This window comes from Myotis brandtii, unplaced genomic scaffold (genome assembly GCF_000412655.1).
Source record: "Myotis brandtii unplaced genomic scaffold, ASM41265v1 scaffold154, whole genome shotgun sequence".
In the NCBI taxonomy this organism is placed as follows: domain Eukaryota; kingdom Metazoa; phylum Chordata; class Mammalia; order Chiroptera; family Vespertilionidae; genus Myotis; species Myotis brandtii.
The window spans coordinates 8169308-8185664 of NW_005355584.1; the positions used below are offsets into that span (position 1 = coordinate 8169308).

The 16357-nt window shown below is 47.9% G+C and overlaps 1 long non-coding RNA gene across 1 annotated transcript; it reads left to right on the forward strand.

Annotated features, from left to right (window-relative positions):
- Window positions 1-3767: 3767 nt before the first annotated feature.
- On the forward strand, window positions 3768-16128 carry LOC106725302. Its single transcript, XR_001361168.1, has 3 exons — window positions 3768-3778; window positions 9327-9329; window positions 16014-16128. It is a non-coding gene; the product is annotated as an uncharacterized LOC106725302 (long non-coding RNA).
- The last annotated feature ends 229 nt before the right edge of the window (window positions 16129-16357 follow it).

Below are 16357 nucleotides of genomic sequence, written 5' to 3' on the forward strand. Positions count from 1 at the left end.
ATCTATTCACAGCCCCCCAAAAATCAAACACCAGTCGGGCCCATAGCTCTCTCTTAGGTCCCTCAGGCCCTCAGGGTAAACCCAGGGTAGAACTCAGTGCAGGCCTGGGTCCCCACCTCTCTGCCCTCCTCCAGTGCACTCCCTGCCTGGAACCCAGCATCCCACCAAGGCCTGCTGCTGCCCTGAGGCCACTGCTCCTGGGTCACTTGGGCTTGGGATGTTCTCTCACTTCCACCCTCCGCATGGTGTCTCAGGCCTGTGCTGGTCTTCCCAGCTCCACTGGGGCCGTGCACAAGCCAGGAACCCTATGAGCCTGCTCCCTCCTACTGAGTCCAGAAGTCCACCTACGAGTCTGGAATTCCATGTCCTCACTGTCACCACACTTGGCACATGGAGTTATTGCACGTGTGTACCTGCCTCCTTTACTGCATGCTGACCAGACGGTGACCTCTGAACCGTGCAGGCCTTGTGCTTCTAATCACCACTTCATGCCTGAAACACAGTAGTTATTCTATGAAGGTTTTATGAGAGAATGAATGAATGAATGAATGAATGAACAATGAATAGATGGATGGATGGATGGATGGATGGATGGATGGATGGACGGGCACAGGGACAGCTCAGCAAGGTCCACCAGAAGGGACAATGTCTGAACTACCGCTCCCTAACATCTGCAGACTCGGGAAGGAGGGAGGTGGAGAAATCCTGGACCCGATTGCATCTAAAATGACTCACTTCCAGGAGCTGACTGAGATCACAGTTTCTCAATGGGGCAGAATCTGTGCTCAAAATAGATTCTTGGTAGAACTGTAAGAAGAGGAAGTTGGCTTGCCAGAGTATGAGTTTTGTAGGTTGGGAAATTCTGCCAATGGTGCACCAGCAGGTGGGTGACCACCTGCACTCTCACTGTCAGCAGTGAACAGCAGGTCGAGACAGAGGGGGACAGATTTTGTCCGGAATCTCCCTGAGGTGGACAGGGAGAACGTGGTTGAGGGGCCTGAGGCAGGGCACTGAGGGGAAGGCGGTCTGTCATGACTCAGTTCCCATAACTGTCCCAGGCCTGAACATGGCCACATTCCCTGGTCCTTGACTCATGTTCATTCAGAAGTGGGAGGAGGAACAAGTCGTGAGCCTCCAATCGGTGGCTCCACTGTGAAGAGGCCCCTGGTCACCTGGAAGGAAGCTCCAGGATGTACCTTCAGGAGAGTTTATGCCAAACCTACCACCTTCCCGGGCCCAAAGCCACCTATCCACTCAGTGCGGCCTGGACCAGGCCTGGGAGAGCCAGGGGGAACCATCATTGACATCAATGCAGTAGATGTAACCCTGCCGTGGACAGCCGGGCAGTAGCACCAAAGGGGCGAGATTCCAGGGCTGGAAGGCCCCAGCCACCAGGACTGCACAGCCTCCTGCACGTTGTCACCAGGACCAGAGGCAGGAATGGGCAGGGCTGCGGCCTCAGTGCCTGTCATGGCTGGAACTTACCTGTTCCCCCAAAGTTCTGCTCTATCACTCCCCACAGTGCATGAGAAATAATGAGCAAATTGTTATGAATAATTAACAGCATTCAGCAAAACAACCCTCCTGTCGTCCATTGCATCACTGGAGAAGAGAATGAAATGACCTGGTGTTTTGCTTTAGGTGGAACTTGAGCTGATAACTAACTCAAAGATTGTGGAATACAATGCCATTTTAAGGCACTCTAGCACAACTTTCTTACAGACATAAGCTACAGACCTCACCTGGCTCATTGGGCTCATTGTTATTGTTAATTCCACTTCTGTTCTTGAAAAAGGTGCGTGGATTTTGCTGAAGTAACTATTCACATAATCCCTTCTCCAAAACGCAGGCTCTCACTGCAGATGCTGCTGGGAAAGGGTCCCTGATTCCCAATATGCCATATGCAGGGACTGGGAGAAGGAGCCCTTTCGCCCCCACAGGGAATTGGCCACTTGGAAAATGTGATTTACAGGCATCTTGTCAAATGGTGGTCACCAGGGAGTCAGTCTCCTGAAAACAATGGTGGTTTGAAGAATATTTTCACTTTAGTTATATAGAGATGGAGATGGAAATGGACCAGATGGAGACAGAGAGGAAGACGGAGATGGGCATAGAGATGGAGATAGAGACAGATTTAGAGAGGGGAAGAGGAAGGTAGAGAGAGGAGGATATAGACATGCGTATGGGCTTGTCGAGCCACATTTCTGCTAAATGTCTACATGCAAAACCTTTTTCTTCATTCACGTGTGAATACCAAAGGAACAGCCCCTGCTCACCAAAAGTCTCAGAGAATGATCTAATGCAATTCAAAGGAACAAGCAAAGAATCGTTAAGAGTCGCACCTGCCGCAGTGAGTTATTGGCTCCTAACCGTCTCTGCCCAGCGCGTCTCCGATCCCCCTTATTTACCCTTAAGGCACTCAGCAGCTGCTGAATGGTGTCTGTGGCAGTTTGGTGGAAACAATAATAATACATTATAAATCAATGAAAATGAAGTTTTTGCTGTGATAATCTGATATAGATTTGCTAACATTTGTATGAAATTCAATTCTGTTTGATTGCATCAGCATATGTTTCATTTCTTCCAGCACTATTGATTTTGAAGGTTCTTATCCATATGTCTAAATTATTTCTATTACATCTTTGTATTACTGTTTAGAAATAACCTGGGTAAACTGAAACCATTTACTCCATTTTCAGTTTTGTTTTGTTTTGTTTTTACCCTCTTGCTCATAAAAGGTAAATGTTCAGGTCTGTATTTTCAATGAAAAGAAATACCTTTTTCTTTCTTTCTTCCTTTCTTTCTTTTTTTTTTTTACAAAAGTCTTCCTTCCTCTGCCCATAGTCAATGCTCAGCTATAATTGTAAAGTGCTTATTTCTATTTCGGCATTTATTGTCATCATTGTTAATATTTTCATTGTTATTTTCTGAGAACATCTGTCCGTCGCAAGGGGTCAGATTTTCAAAGAGCATGTTAATGGTCCTGGAATCCACAGCTATGTATTAATCTTCTTGGGGGGGAAAATGTATGATTGTACATCTTACTCAGGGCCAATTAATAAGTGAAAACACTGAATTTCCATCACTAGAGTCAAAAAGAAAAGGAAACAAAGGGGGAAAGTTGTATATGTATGGCTCTTTGACGTTTTCAAAACTTCTTTGCACACTTCAGCTCCTCTGACACCACCTTTCCAACAGGTGGAGCAGCATGCTGTGCTCATCAGGTAGGGAAGAGGAGGGCAGTTGTGGCTGGAATTGGACTAGAACTCACCTGTGATTCCTGCCCAGGGGATTCTTCATCTCAGCTCACAGACCTCACTTTCTCCATTCAGTCTCCAGTGACTCACCCAACAGGCTGGGAGTTTGCAGGACAGGAAAGAAATATGTTCACATAATAAGGCTTTTCTGCTTTTAAAAAATGGATTTATAAACAATTGCACCAGGAAGGTAGCCCACCTTAAAACATTTTTGAGTCTCCAGTTTTCTGAAGGTTACATAATGACTTGCCCAAATAGTGGCACTTTTCGCTCAAACTTAACCTATCTTTTATAAGGCCACCCATATATTATAATAGAGCAATTTATTTAAACTGTAACAATAGCCTTTTAAAGTCATGATAAATAATACGTCCACATCCCCCAGAAGTGCAGGGGCAGGAGGACCTCCTCCACCTTTAAAGATGATCCCATCAGTTCCCTTGGAGTGTGAGACAAAGTCAGTGCGTGTGTCCCAAGTCACCTCCAAGCCCCTGCTGTCTTCTCTGAGACACAGCCCACTAGTACTAGTAAATGAGGCCAGGCACACGGTCATTTTCCAAAGTCCCTTTGCTTTTCTATTGTGACATCACTTTCAGCCATGGCCTCTAGTTTTTAAATTAAAAATAAAAGCACAATCCTAACAGTCAGCTTGTGTTCTGTGCCTCTGCTGGGGAGAAACCCATCTCAGGGCCCCGCCTGGATGAGAAAAGCTGGACAAATGGACAGAGGGCTGCATGATGGAGCCGGAGCAGGAGGAACCAAGAGGCCAAGGGTCCAACCACCACACGCAATTCAGCAGAAACAATGCAGGACAGATGGTCGTCTCTGCTGCCGTCACATGTCTCCGGGGACAGAGTCCACCAGCACCCTTGAAGTGTGTTGTGGGGTTAAATGAACCAGTTTCACCTGGGCTGCTTGGATCCATGAAACTAAGCTGAAAGTGTTCAGAAAGTAAATATCTGAGGCCACAACTTGCTGAGAAAGTTGCCCCTTCTGCCCATCGTATTAAGGATTTTCAATAGAACTGGGGACGGGGTCACTGGCCTTTATTTCACTGGATGATAAGGCATCAATCTCTTTGCAAAATAAATTGATAGCATTGGCAAACAACATTTTTAAACTCTTACATTTACTTCATTTAAAGGAAACTTTAATCAAATGAGGCCTGTGTACATCCCTACCCATACACCTTCTGTGAGAACTCACAGGAATTACTTGGGCACTAACAGATCCCTTTCATTGATTTTACTAGTAACTGGGGAAACAGAGCTTTAAAGAAATGTTTTGTTTTGTTTTATAAAAGCATCACTTTTTAGCTTTTTTGGCTAAGATCAAGTGTAAAAACACCCAAAAGCAACAAATTACATCATCAGGTTTTAAGGTTCAGATGTTTTTTAAAACAATGCCTGTGACATCTATCTATATTTGGTAGTCAACAGTGGCCCTGATTTTTTAACATTAGTCCTAATTTAAGGTTTAATTTATACCACTTCTGATTCAACTTTGTAGCTTACCAGAACCGTTTTTTTAAGGGAATTTTACATTAGAATTTCACAAATCATGCTTACACTCCATTCCTCTCCATTCGCTGATTCATTGATGCAACAAATACTTCCCAGTCGCCTGCCCTGGGACGGTCACCCTGCAACACCTACTGTGACATTGTGCACATGTGGTACCACTGCAGTCCTCTCTCCATGTGTATGGACGCCGAGGCACAAAAAAGTGAGGCATGCCGACAGCCAAAGACCTGAACATGTAGAGCTGGGAAATGAGCAAGTTCTAAATGCCAGGCTCCCCAAAGACTGTGTGTATGTGCGCATGTATTGGCATGGGCATGGGCATGTGTGTGCACATGTGTGCGTGTGTGTATGTGTGTGTGTGTGCATCCACTAGTAGCATACAAATACTACTCCCTGGTGTAATATACATTTCATAGCCTGAAATTAAACCTAGTGCTTGGGTGGCACATGCATTGAACGGGCGTGTGGGCAGCACCTCATCCAGGGTGTGTGGTGCCAGGCTGCAGTCTCCTGCCCTGGGACGGCTCCAGGCGGGCCCACCTCCCGAGGGGGTGCAGCCATGGAAAGTGCCAGGCTGCAACCTACACACCCCAGAGAGCAACCCGTGTCCTCTTACAGGGGGAGCTGGGCTTGGTCAGGCCTTGGGTTCTTGCGAGATGGCCTATGCTTTGTGGTCCAGCATTTAGGGCGGAGGGGCGGGAGGCATTCTTTTGTTCATTTCAGAAAAATAATAAGACAAAGGCCTTGACTCCCTGCTCTTTGCTGGGACTGTTGCGCGGTGTGTGAACTTTAAGGAATGTGCTGATGGGTCACCTACACCAAAGACACTTTTTCCTCAACCTCGGCGTTTTTTCCATTTCTCACATGCACTTCCTCACTTTCTTTGCTGCCTCTCTCTCCTTTTTCAATCTTTCTCATCTGGCCCTTCCATTGTTATTCACCCCGTTTATTGCTTCAAGCAACCCTGACACACCAGACGTCATCTGAAACCACAAACGACAGGAAGCAATAAGCCCAGAGAAGCAGCAATCTGAGGAAAGTTCTTCATTCACTCTTGCTCCTAACTCTCTGTCTTCTTATCCTACATAGAAAATAAAAAAATCAATACCGCCGCACAGGGCTTGATAAAAGTGCCTGCCGAGTACAGCAGGCACGCTGGATATAGTAAATTAAAGTGATCAAAATTTTCCAGCCGACTCTGCCTGGGCCCTACGTAAACTAACAGCCCTGTCTGCCGGGTGTCCGTCAACTGAAGCTTTATTTTATCGGGGCCTCTGATTATCTGGGGAATGAACACATACCTGCCTGCTCTGGAACTCTCTATACCTGGGTGTGAATGTGTGTGCCTGGGAGGTCACATAGGGCTGAGACGGGCCAGGTGCGGGTATTCACAAGGGGGCAGACTTCACACCCGGATGCAGGCTGTGGGGTGCACGGGGAACATGCGGATAGGGCACATGGGTGTGCAAGCACATAACTGTGGGAGAGCAGAGTGGCACTCGGTGTGGTGGGTGGGCTGTGGAAACGGGGTGTGGAATGGAAGGTGTGGGCTCGCCAGTACCCCAGCTCTGCCCCCATCAGCCATGCAGCCTTAGACAAAGGGCATGATCTAAGGGAGCGTAACTGTCTTGTCTGCAAAATAACAAGAGCAACAGAAATAGTAATATCAAAGGACAGTATTGCAGACCTCAGGTTATTTTTTCAAGAATTTTAAAAACAATGTATATAAAATGCCTGGAACACCACAGGTTCTCGCAGATGTTGGTTTTCTTCCTCTCTGTGCCAAGGCAAACACACCCACATGCACACAAGCACATGCATATATGTACATAGCACATGTAGACATGCATATACACATGCATACGTATACACCCACATACACAGATACATGCACCCCAACAAACCATGCGTTCTTCTCACTAAAAGACAATTTTCCACCTAGGTAGACAGATAAACATTCAGTGTACATATTCCCAATAGACCAAATTATGAAAAAGTATCGATTGCATAGCAGCTCTTTACATACAATTCACCAACACAGAAATAAGCATTCCATTGAGCTTAGAGTACAATCCCTATTAACCTGACTGAGCCCACCGGGTGCCCCAGTGAGAGACGGAATGTCTGTGTTATCTGCAAAGACAGCTGAGACATCGCTGGCATTGCCACCATTAGCCCAACTCTCCCATCAAAACTCGTGACCCTTGTTAAGCAACTGACATCCGTCCAACGTTGCAAATGAACTAATGGTTTCCATCGACCATCAGAGAAATGAAGGAGGAATCAGAGAGCAAATGAGCACGCCCCAGCCAGCCGCAGAAATCATGGGACGGCGGCCGGCAGCGCGGAGGACAGGTGCAGTTAATGGGGTAAATTCCACCTGTGAATGTACATGCACGTTTGCAGGCCCTGGCTGCGGCCCCAATGCCTCGCATGAAAGGACTGAGCTTGGATATGCCGTTCGCCCCAACTTGGCGGCCCCTCATGCCATTAGGCTCTGTGCTGGGATTTGGCCGGGTGAGCCCGACATCTGTGGGAATCATGATGGGCTCCAGCGCTGGTGGTCCATCCCAGGGAGGCAGCCAAGGGCCAGAGAAGGTGGCAAGGTCCTGGGGCCAGGAGCTCGGTGCTTGTCTGGCTCCGCCTCCCTCAACAGCCACTCCTGGTCAGTAGGGACCCTCTCAGTCTATCTTCCCGTGTGAACTTGGTAGCGAAGCTCGCCTTTCGGTATTACTGGGGTTAACGTGAACCTATGCAGCGGCCCGGTATAGAGTCCAGGTTCAGCGACTGGACCTGAAACCTCTCACTGTTCTCTGACCCGATGCACCCGGAGCCAGTCGCTGAGGCCGGGCAGGAGCCGCAGGCATGCGGGAACACAAGCAGAGACAATGAATTTTCCAAACGTGTCCGTCCCAAGGAGCACACCTGGGGCCAAACGCACATGCGCGTGTGGAGGAATGAATGGGCCGGTGGGGACCCAGGGGCCAGCAAAGGCTTTGATGGCAGCTCTGTCCCATGGGCAACGGGTGACCTTCAGAAAATAAACATCATGGAAAGGCTCCAACGGGCATCAAAACAGATGAAGAGGGTGAAACCCCTGTGGCCATCAGGGCCCAGCCTCACAACTGTCAGCCTCACTGTCGGCTGTGCGGTGTGTCCTCCTCCTTCCCCTCCCTCCGTCTCTGACTCCAGCCTGAGTGTAGGCACGAACCTCCTCAAAGGTTCGATTTCCTATCTCAGATCCTGGGCTTCGGCAGAGAAACCCACACACAGACGCGCTCTCGGCAACGCGGCCTCCGGACCAGAAACCATGCCCTGCGTTCCCAGATGAAGACAGATCGAGGCGCTCCCTCCGCACTCGGGCCTGTCTGGAAGGCTTGACGGGCTCTTCGGTCTTGTTAGCCGTCTCTCCAGCTGCAATCTCCTTTCTCGCCTCTTTTTAAAGAAAAGAAAAAAATTCTCCCTGGACACATTGAAGGCTCGAGTCAAACTCCCCTAATTTTCCCTTGACCACTTTTTATTCCCGTCTTCATCCTCTCCCTCCACACAGTCCGGGACCCGCCATGTGGTTTCAGAGCATGTCACAAGCTTGTCCACACAATATCTGCCAGGCCAAGGACACAAGCAAATCCAGAAAACACTTAGGTGAAAAATTCCCACGCTTGCATTTTTAACAGACTCGCGATCACGTGTCCTGAAAGGCCCTTCTGAGGGTCGTCCTTCCTTCCATGCCTGGAAACGCGTCACCCGTGAGCGGGTCCCTGGTCACAGGTTCAGGCGCTACGTTCAGGTGAGGGTGGTGCTTGTGGCTTCACTGCTCCGAACCCCTTGAGACATAAATATCTATGTTTATCTGATTATTTTCTTAGGATAAATTCTAAGAGGTGGGGTATTAGGTAAAAGTTGGGGTGTTTTTCGCCTTTGATGCCATTTGGTTCTAATAAGTGAAAGCTGGTCACTTCCCTGACTCCTCGGTGACCCAGCTTTTCTCGGTGCCTGTGAAGCCTGGTGTGAGAGCTGCTCCCTCAGGGACCCGTCTGGGGACAGCTTTCTGCCTGGAACTCTGCCAGCTCTCTGTGAACCCACAATTTCCCTCGTGACTCCCCACCAGGCAATAGGCCCATGAACTTCTGGCCTCAGGAAATCTAATTCATTGTCACTCCCCATGGCCATTGACCACAACATAGGGTCCCTCAGTTCCCCAGATGAGAGCCAACGATCAGAAACAACCTGGACACACAGCAAGCTACCCCGTCTCTGCAGGGCTGAGGAAGCCCCTGAGCACTTTTGCTCGTGTCCATTTGTTCACTGGGCACCTCTTTGTTGAATCTGCACCCCCAACACCAGCCACAGCCTGGAGAGACTGTCCCAGGCCGAGGAGCTCAGGCACAGTCTCAGCCTCCCAGCCCCATTTTGCTAAAATCCTCAACTAACATCCTGATGCAAGAAACTGGTGCTTCGCCCCAGCTGGTTTGGCTCAGTGGCCAGAGTGTTGGCCTGCTCTGAAGGGTCCCAGGTTCGATTCCAGTCAAGGGCACGTGCCCAGGTTGTTGGCTTGATCCCCAGTGGGGGGGCGTGCAGGAGGCAGCGATCAATGATCCTCATCATTGATGTTTCTCTCTCTCTCTCCCTCTCCCTTCCTCTCTGAAATCAATAAAAATATATTTTTAAAGAAACCAGTGCTTAGCTGTCACAGAGACCACAGGTTGTAACCCCTGGTGACCCCAAGTGCCTTGATGTACCCTCTTTCTCCAACACAACAGCCTATTGAAGTGGTTATCACAGACGCCGCTAAGCATCCCTCACAGGGACCTCACTTGACTTTGATTGGCACCAAGTTCAACGAAAAAACCACAGGTAACAGGAAATACGGGAAAGAGGAAAGCCAGCCCCAGACAAGGAGCGGGCTTCCCTGGGACCCACCGAGGTCGCCTGCGGGACACCACCTGCCAACGCAGGTTCACTGGGTGGGAGGTCTGTACTACAGAAGATCCAGCTGACAGGCTCACGTCACTCTCCCTGTGAGGGGCCAGGGAATAGCAGATGGAACGCAAGCAGAGGACAGAGAGGAAAGACCCGGTGATGGAACTGGCTTCAGATAAAAATGTGAACAGCCCACTGGGTCCTCCCCACAGACACGTTCTTGCGTCTCACATTCTCTCCGTCTTCCCTGCTCGTCTCTGAGCTTTGCAGGGGCTGCAACATCTAGAAAAGCCTTCTCCTTGATGAAAAGTGGGTGCCAGGGGGGAGGGGTTAGAGTTGTGAACAGGATGTAGGAACCGGGTGGTCCCTCCAGGGGTTTGAAAGGAAGACCTCTATTTGTCTCTGCAGAGAGTCCATTGTAACAGCCCGTGTCACTCAGCCACCAATGGACGTGTGGGAAATGAAAAGTGTGACCAAAATCAACATGGGTCCCCCAACGCTAAAATTATTTTTAAACGCTTCCTCATCAAGAGAAATCCTTCCTCCAAAACCACATGAATGAAGACTAGGGAAGTGATGGTCTCCTTAGACACGCCCCTTTGAAATTCCTGATTTGGCTTAGCAGCAAAGAGCCCGGTCCACACTGTCAGGAGCTCCCTAGACTTCATTCCAAGTCTGACCCACATGCTCCGGGCGGCTCTGTGCTGCCTGCTCCGAGCTGGCGGCTTCCCAGCAGGGACACCGACGACCGACGACTTTCTCCTGGTTCAATCTGTTTCACCCTCTTGTCTGATATTTTCAAGGGTTTTTAATCACAACGCTAGCGGACTGATCAGTGACAGATATGAGCAACAACTTTTGCATGCTAAGGGTGCCGGATTTTTTATCTGAGATAATATTTCTCCCTTAAAAAGCCTCTGCACGGCTATGTATTAATTAAAATCTAAATACTAAATATTGATTGATGCGTTATCAGGCCATAGCAGTTGGGCCCTGCCACATTGATTTTTTGCTGTGATTTATTATCATATTTAAGAAAAATCATTTTGTGTGATTATACGAGGAAATAGACTTTAGTGAGGGTTTAATTCTTTTGTATCACTTTTGTTGTGTGGCGGTCAGGCCAATTCCTCAACTGTGGCTCAAATGGCCGATAGCCTTCCCGCGCCTCTCCGAAGCCGCTGCCACTAATGCGTTAAGCCTGCTTGGTCTTGTCGTTAGGAATAATGGACGTTAGACCTTCCTCCTTAATCACACTGAGATTACAGACGGACGAACCCAAGTTCTTAAAATTATCTAGTTATTAACAAGTATTTCTTTTCATCACATTAATAACATTGCTGTGAGGATTTTTTTTTTTAACGACTAGAATTGAAGCAAAGCCCAGAACAATGTCCCCAGGGACCTGAAGGGTGAGCATTTGTCATTAATCTCTTGTCTTGGTGAAAAGGACACGGCTGCAGTCACACCTCGCCATGGACAGACAGAAATGCATGTCTGTGTGGGACAAGACCAGCACGGGCGTTAGAGGTGGCACCTGCATGTACCTAAACAACTTGTGTGCGAATATTAGTCTCCAAACAGTGAGGGGACCCGCACAAAACTGACCATGTGAAAATACTGGCATTCAAATTCCAGATTAAAGCAGTAATAGAAACGTAATCATCGGAGCCATCTGAATTATTAAGTCTAAATACTCCTTGCGTTTTGTTTTCTTCTCATTCGTTTTCTATATTTGTCTTGAGAGAGTAAAATTACTTTTGTATGAGTTGGATGCCAGAATTATTCATTGTTCTCCCTGTTGACCATTTCTTTCCAACATAGGAATAGAAATAAAAGAAAACAAACGTATTGTCTCTAACTTCATACTGTATCTGTGAGTTTTTGTTATATCCAATAATCCTTAAATGTATGGAATTTCCTCAATGAAACCTCCTTCCTACTCAGCACGAACTTCAGTTCATGGCTTCCCCCTCCGCAAATCCTGTTTCCCACCAAACTCCTCGGTACCTCCTCAGGTCCGGGGTGGGCAGACAGGGTACAGACCCGAGGGTGGTCATAAGGAGTGTGTATTTATGGATGCCCCAAAGCAAACGAATCCTGGATCCAGTCTCTTATATCAGAAAGAGAACAGACCCTGAAGCTAAATTTGCAGAAATTATTTTATAGGAAAAACACTAAACTCGGTCCCACCTATAAAAACCCTGCTTCTCTCCCTTGCCTTCTGAGGTTGAATTATGGAACCAAACACTACCGACTTCAGCCGCCATCATTCTCTCAGCTGCACATGCCGAACAAAGGCAGGTGCACAGGGGGCAGGTGCGCAGGGGGGCCGGGGGCAGGTGCGCAGGATGAGGGGCAGGGATGGACCGTCTCATCATCAATGGGTTTGCCATCACTTCATTGTGCTTTTGCTAAGCAATAACCTGAGAAAGCAGCTTCATCCACCACAGCGTCCCTCCCCCTCAAACACAGCACCTTCCAAAGGAGACACGCTTGCCAGTCCTTAACACTAAAAACACGCCTTTGCCTTGGTCCTTGTATTTAAGAAAATCCCATTCTCGAAGTTCCCACATAGTGCAGTGGAAAATACGCCCTGGTTTTGCCCTAAATGTTCTCACGTGGTATCAAGCCCTCCTGGGAAGCCAGGGCAAATGTCTGAGTCTGAGTCGTCCTCCGTCTGTCGGTATGAGCTGACCTTGCAGAGAGCGGTCTAGGCCTGGGCCTCGGAGCGGAGCGCAGGACAGTAGGGACCCAGAGGAAGGCTCCTGGTGGGTATTTGCAACCAGCCCAGGGACAGCCGGAAGGAAGCAGTGCCTTCGCCTGCCCCTGGGGGTCAGGGCACCTCGGGCCAGCACCAACTGGAACAGGGACAGAAACCCCTCCGGGTCTTTCAGAATAATGGGCCTTGCCCTCGACATCTCGGGAGTCTGCATCGAGTGACTTGGCATATAATGATCAACCCACCATATTCATAACATTATGTAATATAGTCACATCAATTGCATGTAGTTAACCATGGCTGTGAACTAGCCATGGGCATAGTCAACTGTGCACAAATGCGAGTTTCCTTAAACGTCACTCCCGCAAGGCTTGCACGGGGTCTTCATGCTGAAAAGCCTCGAGCTTGCACCTGCCCCTCCAAAATGCCCTCATTCTATGCCTGAAGGAAGAAGGTTCGTGGTGATGCCACCAGACTGGGAGCCCCAGGCAGAACCTCGGCTGCCAGGGGTCAGGAGTGGGACCAGTGGGGCCAACCTGGCATGGGCCCCTCAGGACGCTGGCTCTGCCGGCCTGCAGCCTGGTCTCCGCCTCTCACTCCAGACCTGCCCGGGAATTCTCGCCTGCAGAGATGAGCTCTGGGAGGAAAGCCCAGGGCTGGGCAAGGACTCCAGCAGCCCTGATGACCCCAACCCTGGAAGACCAGCATTCTTCTCAAAGATGGCTTCTTTCTGAATGATGCACAAACTGACAAAAATGGGAAGTTTTAGAAACATGTCACATGAGAACAAACTGTAGGATTTTCAAATGTCTCTGACCACAGCTTTCTCATCAGGTGACATCTTGTGTCAAGTGCGGCCTTGCACAGCAATCCTTTTTTGATAAAACCAAAAGTGATGCATTCACTCTGTCAGTCACCTCACAATCACCAAGACGAAATGCTTGATCTCGAAAGAACGTGAGATGTAGAAGAAATCAGGTTTGTTCGATTATCCACATATAAACAAATACTTTGTGTTCAAACCACGCAGCTGCCCATTCTTGGTACCCATATCCATGGGGTTCCGAGGGGCAGGAGGCCAGGGCGGCTTCCAAGGGTGTCACAAACACTGGAAAACCTACTTGTGTTTAAATATTACTCAGGGCAACCAAATTTTTCAGGATGTACTTCACAGAAAGCAAAGTTCTCCTATGAATAAACAGCATCTTCCTTTCAGAATATTAATAAGCCCCCCCTCCCACAAAGAAAGCATGCTGTGAGCGTATGTGAAGAGGAGTCCAGCCTCGCTGACTCAGCTGTCAGATGGGCTTTATGATGTGCCCTGCGGACACTCTGTCCCCGCCACGCAGCTTCACTGTCCCAAGGGCAGAGGACGCAGACCCCGTGCCTGCGACTCTGTCCTCCTGCAGTCAGTCCTCTCCTCAGCCAGAAGAAACCTCCAGAAGTCATCGTGCCTCAGTGCACCCCCCAAAACCCCTGACTGCAGCCTTTCCGAGGATTCTCCCAGAGGCAGGCATGTTCAAGAGCTAAGAGCACAGCTGGTGTCACTCAGGACAGGTGGACAGGCCAGCAGACAGAACAGGGGCAGGCCAGCAGTCAGGACAGGCAGATAAGCCAGCAGGCAGGATAGACGGACAGTCCATGAGAGGGAGACAGGCCAGCGGCCACAACAATGCTCTCGCTGGCTCCTCCAGGTGGGATGAATCAGTCATCCCAGCTCACCTTGAAACTGCTTATGGAGACAGTTGATTAGCATCGACTCCCTAAAAGTAATAAATGCGTGGCCACTGAGAGCTGCTGTGGTCCAAGCACAGGATCAACTACGGTGGCTTCAGGAAATGCACTGGCTGGTGCCCAGCACAAGCACACCTCAGATCTGGTGGGATTTTGTAAAAACTACACTGTGATATTATTGTAATTCTCCTGGAAATTGGTGCATTGTCACAAAATAATAGGAGTCAAATTATCTCCCTGCATTGATATGACCAAAACGTGTTGGCCATGGAATGTGAGTAGTAGTATGTTTGTGTTTACCATGACTTTGTACAGCCCAGGCTCCACGTGACTGTTGGAAAACAATTCCAACTAATTCAATATGAGTTATAACGACAGTTCTCAGCAAGAAACAAGGATTTTGAACCGTGTGTTCGCCTGGCCTCATATGGGTGTAGTTAGCACAGTGAGCAGGTGACAGCGTAGATGACCTGCAGAGAAACCCAGCACAGGGCCTGAGAACTGGAGGGAGCAACACTGATTTTTAGAGCAATCGCCCAAATATGCCAAATTTTTTTGAGAGTTCAGTTCTTAAACACAAGCATGCAAACATCCAAAAAATGCCCATATATTGTGCAATTTATATTCTATACATTTTATATTACACATTCCATATTGAAGTTTTCCAGCCAAAATCTGATTTTTAAAAAAAGGAAACAGTATAAGCAAAATGAAAGAACAAATAAAGCCAATAAGGCAGAAAATTCAAGCAAAGCAAATTTTGATTTTTGATTTTTTAAATAAATATAAGTGTGTGACTTTATCAACTTAACTTTATACCTGTAGGCATAGTCTAATATTTCGAAAATATATGGTGTTACTTTTGAAAGCAAGGGTTGGGATTAAAGTATACTGGGATATATGTCAATTAGCAACTCTTCATTTATCTGCCTCATCTAGCATCTTCCCTTGTGTAAAAGACTAATTACTTGCCTTTCAAAAGTTCAAAGTCTAAAGAAATCGACCAAAAAGTGAATACAAGGGTCTACACCCTGCAGAAAATATTAGCATTTGAAATTTTCTTTTCATAACATCATACGAAATTGGCCTCATTTAATAAAGGAATATATCAGCACTACAAAAAAAAAGTGGTTAAACCAACTAGAAAAAAATTTGATAAGTTAGATGCCACATAAAAGACCTAAGGAGTAATTGTATTCCCCTGTCATTGCATTTTCACTCATTCTTACGTCTATGTGTTGAGTGCTGCTTATATCCTCTCCTAGCCCTCTTCTGGCCCCCCCCCCCTCCCCATGCAAACAAGCATTTAGCTCTGCTCTTGCTGTGTCCCCCCCCCCCACCACATGCAAACAAGCATTTAGCTCTGCTCTTGCTGTGTCCCCACAAATGGGATGACATTGCTTTTACCAGGTACTTCTGAATTTACCTTGGTCTGTTGCCTTAGTTCTATGCATGTGGCCTTCAAATGGTTGGTCATCTCCTATATGCTATTTAATAACTAATGACCTTGGGAACTTATTTCAAATGCTGTGGGAGTTACCTCCTAAGATTTAAAAGTTTTGTTGATAATATTAAATGAAAGTGCTGTATGTAGACTCTTAATTTTTTTAAATCATATTATTCAGTACAGCTGTTTATGCAAAACGGTGTGGCGATTCCTCAAACAAATTAAAAATAGAACTATCATATGATCCACAAATCCCACCTCTGGGTATTTATCTGAAGGAAATGAAATCAGGATCACGAAGTGATATCGGCATCCCCATGTTTGTTGCATCATTATCCACAATAGTCAAGACACAGAAACAACCTACGTGTCCACTGATGGATGAATGAGTAAAGAAATTGTGGTAGATCTATATATATAAAAGCCTAAGCTACCATTACAACCGAATGACCGGAACCACAGGAACAACTGGTCAACCAGGTGCTATGAGGCACACTGACCACCAGGGGAGCAGACACTCAACGCAGGAGCTGCCCCCTGGTAGTCAGTGCGCTCCCACAGGGGGAACGCCATTCAGCCAGAAGGCAGGCTCACAGCTGGCAAGAGCAACTGCCGCAGTGTCAGGAGCCTCTTTCAGCACCCCAGCAGTGCTACTGAGTGGCAGCGGCAGGCACAGCAGGCTGGGATGAGCCCAAGTGGTGTGGTGCCCGGCCCCGGCTCAGGCTCCTCCCTGGCTGCCTGCCACTTGGTA